The sequence below is a fragment of the Triticum dicoccoides genome, chromosome 1B (assembly GCF_002162155.2).
Source record: "Triticum dicoccoides isolate Atlit2015 ecotype Zavitan chromosome 1B, WEW_v2.0, whole genome shotgun sequence".
Lineage (NCBI taxonomy): Eukaryota > Viridiplantae > Streptophyta > Magnoliopsida > Poales > Poaceae > Triticum > Triticum dicoccoides.
This window is the reverse complement of record NC_041381.1, coordinates 474,941,049-474,944,871: the sequence shown is the minus strand read 5'-3', so window position 1 is coordinate 474,944,871 and position 3,823 is coordinate 474,941,049.

The following is a 3,823-nucleotide window of genomic DNA, read 5'->3' as shown; positions in this document are numbered from 1 at the left end:
GAAGAGAGAGAGGGGACACGGGGCGTCGTCGTGGCGCCAATTAGGACGAAGGGCGGCCTCCAGCGCGAAGCAGGAGGTGGCCGGGGCTCTCGGGCGCGCGCCACGCCTCGCCTCTGTCCTACTGTCCCGAGGAGGAAGACGACAGGGAGGGCGCTGGTGGGCTGGGCCGGCCAGGGGAGGGGGGGGGGAACTGGGCCAGCGGGAGGAGCTGGCCAGCTGGGCCGGCTACAGGTAAGTGGCCCAGGTAGTCTCTCTCTCTCTTATAATTCTGTTCTGTTTTATCTTTTCTATTTTCTGCAATTTGTTTTTGATTTGATTTAAAATATCAAATCATTTTATAAAATCCTGGAAACAGTTATGGGTGTTTTCTGAATTATTTCAGTGACCCCTAACAATTTTCCAGCATTTATATGAACATTTAAATTGTTTATAGTATTTAAATGCCCAAAGTCAAATACAATATGGTTTAATTCAGTGACCAAATATGCCCTGCAAAAATATAAACCATTTTTGGTAGATGCTTCCACCTCAAACCAGAAATGTTGAACATTTTTAGAGGACATTTTGAGATCAATGAAAAAGGTTTTATTTTGACCCTAGTTGAATTCATTTGGTGTTAGGGCTTAGTCAATCCCCATCTCAGGTTTAAATGAAATTTAAACATGATGTAACACTCTAATGCATGCACTAGGCATTGTCAGAACTAGGGATGTGACATAGCCATCCCTCTACTGACCCACACCTACTGTTATTCTCCGGCGACGGCAGATGAACCAGTAAACCCTCATACAGTCGTACTCCTCTCCGCGTGGGCATCCACTGCCGCGTCTTCCCCGGCTCCTCGTCGTCCCCTTCCTAGGCCTCGCCGTCGTCCACTGCCTTGGTGCTCTCGGCGTGGCATGGTCAATGTGGTCAATGACATTCCATCGGAATAGTACTGTACGTGGAGAGGCTGACAGCTGGGTCCGCGGCCACAGCCCAGTTTTTTTATGATTTGCCAAGTAAGTCGCTTTGTCCGGCTTCTTGGGCTACAAATCTTTCAAGACGAGGAGAGCTTTCATTCGGCTGGCCGAGAAAATGGCCCATCAGTAATGAGAAATGGGATGTACATTTTTAAAACACATCAAACCGGCAATTAGTTTCAAATATCTTTTTTTTCATTTCGGAATTTTAAATTACATTAATTTTTATGTGTGGAGAATTTGTTGGATTTTATATTGATATACATTTATTTTTAAAATCAGTTTGAATGTGAGTCGAAATTTCGGGATTAAAAACAGTTCGGACCGCACCGAAATATGCAAATTTTCATATAATTTTTTAACCGTGGCCACAATACGGGCTGTAATGCTAACAAAAATAATATGGGCTCCAAATAAAACCTTAACAATTAGCAAACGGGCTGTAAATTATTAGAAATAATGGCAGATGGGATGTATGCTGTTTTCCACAGATTTGAGGCTTTCCTAAAAAGAAGGTTGACGCACAAGCAGTGACTGTTGGATGTCCATCCAACGGCCGTCGTGCTTCTTCAATCTCTGCTCTTCCTGCTCCAGCCGCTCAAACAAGCGCCGGCTGGACTGCCTGCTCCCTCCTCCCCGCGGCCGCTGTGCTGCCGCGCAGGCCTCACCGCCCCACCGTACTCCCATCGCTGGCCTAGCCATCCCTCTACTCACCCACACCTGCTGTTATTCTTCGGCGACGGCAGGCGAACCAGTAAACCCTCGTACAGTCATACTCCCCTCCGCATGGGAAACAACTGCCGAGTCTTCCCTGCCTCCGTCTCGTTCCCTTCCTAGGCCTCGCCATCGTCCACCGCCCTGGTGCTCTCGGCGCGGCCTGGTCAACGTGGTCAATAAACGACATGCATCTGAAGTGGATTGTACGTGGAGAGGTCAACAGCTGGGTCCACGGCCGCACGCAAGGAAATGCCTCCTTATTACGCGTAAAATAATGACATCAGGGACCCACCGAAAGGGCCTGTGTATTTCGCGAAAAAAACATTACCGTCGCTGACTTGTGGGCCTACTAAGTTGATGGGGACGGAGGGCTTTGTCAACTTAGTCAATATGCACGATTCTAGCTCCAGTGACCGTACGATGTCTATCCAACGAATGTAGTGCTTCTTCAACCTCTGGTCTTCTTGCTCCAGCCGCCCAACCCAGCGTCGGTCGTGCCTCGTGCTCCTGCCTCCCGTGGCCGGCTGCGATGCGGAGGAGGCCTCACCGCCCCTACTACTCCCACCGCTGGCCAGGCCATCCCTCTACTCACCCACACCCCCTGTTAACTGTTATTCTGCGGCAACGGCAGCCTCACCCCGTAGCGAACCAGTGAACCCTCGTACTCCTCTACGTGTGGGCATCCACTGCCGCGTCTTCCCCGACTCCGCGTCGTCCCCTTCCTAGGCCTCGTCGTCGTCCACCGCCCTGGTGCTCTCGGCGCGGCGTGGTCAACATGGTCAAGGAACGGCTTCCATCGGACGTGGACTGTACGTGAAGAGGCTGACAGCTGGGTCCACGGCGGCCGCAACGAAGTGCCTCCTTATTACGCGCAAAATAATTATTCCTCCACCTGACAGCGGGGACCCACCGGACGGGCAACCATATTTCGTGAAAAAACGTTTCCCCCATGACTGCTGGAACCCACCAGCTACACCTTCACACGAAAGGAATTGTGTCTGGGCAAAAAAAAACGATTCACCCCCCTGACAGCTGGGACCCACCAGCTACATCTTCGCACGCAAGGAAGTGCCTGACAGTCGGGACCCACCTGGTCAAAGCGTACGTAGCGTTGTGATTTTGGTCGCGAACGTGTATGTACATATATACTGGTGGATGTAGAGGCGCGCACGTGTCGTAGTAGAGGCGCGCGCGTAGCATGTACACGTACGTACAGCGGCCAGGGTGCAAGAAAGAAAATACGGCCACACATGTGTACATACGGGCGGGGTCTCGAACGCCTACTCGCGCATATATACATACGGCCAGGGCTCGTGTACATTGGCTGGGTCGGAACGGAGAAACAGCATCATCGTCGTGTTCATGGGGAGCCAACTGGCTGGGTCAGAACGAAATGCGTCATCGTGTTCATCGGGAAGGCTTGGATGGAACAGGCGATGGAAACGGGGCCTGGCGTACCGCAGAATGGAGGAAACGGCCTTTTGTTCGACCGGCCACGTTCGAAACAGGATCCTGTTCATCGGGAGGGGTCTGGCGTACCGCAAAACGGAGGAAACGGACCTCCTACGGTCGAAACGGGGGTCCTGTTGATCGGGAGGGGTGTGGCATACCGCAAAACGGAGTAAACGGACCTCCTACGGTCGAAACGGGGGTCCTGTTGATCGGGAGGGGTGTGGCGTACCGCAAAACGGACAAAACAAACTTGTGTTGGAGCGCTACGGTCGAAACGGGGGTCCTGTTCATCGGGAGGGGTGTGGCGTACCGCAAAACAGGACTCCACGGGATACTGTTCATCTCCATCGTCGACATCCTCCAGCCTCCACGGGCTACTGTTCATCCACCGTCAACCTCCTCCAGCCTCCACCCGCAACTGTTCATCCACGGGCTCCTATTCATCCAGCCTCCACCGCGCGCTACTCCACCGGCTACTGTTCAACCACCCCTCTCCACGGGCTCCTGATCAACCACCCCTCCACAGGCTACTGTTCATCCACCCCTCCACCGTCTACTGTTCATCCAGCCCTCCACGGGGTCGTCCTGTTCATCCAGCCCTCCATGGGGTCCTGTTCATCCAGCCCCAACCGGCTCGATCAATTGGGGTACTGTTCATCCAGAGGAAACGCCACGGGTCCTGTTCATCCACT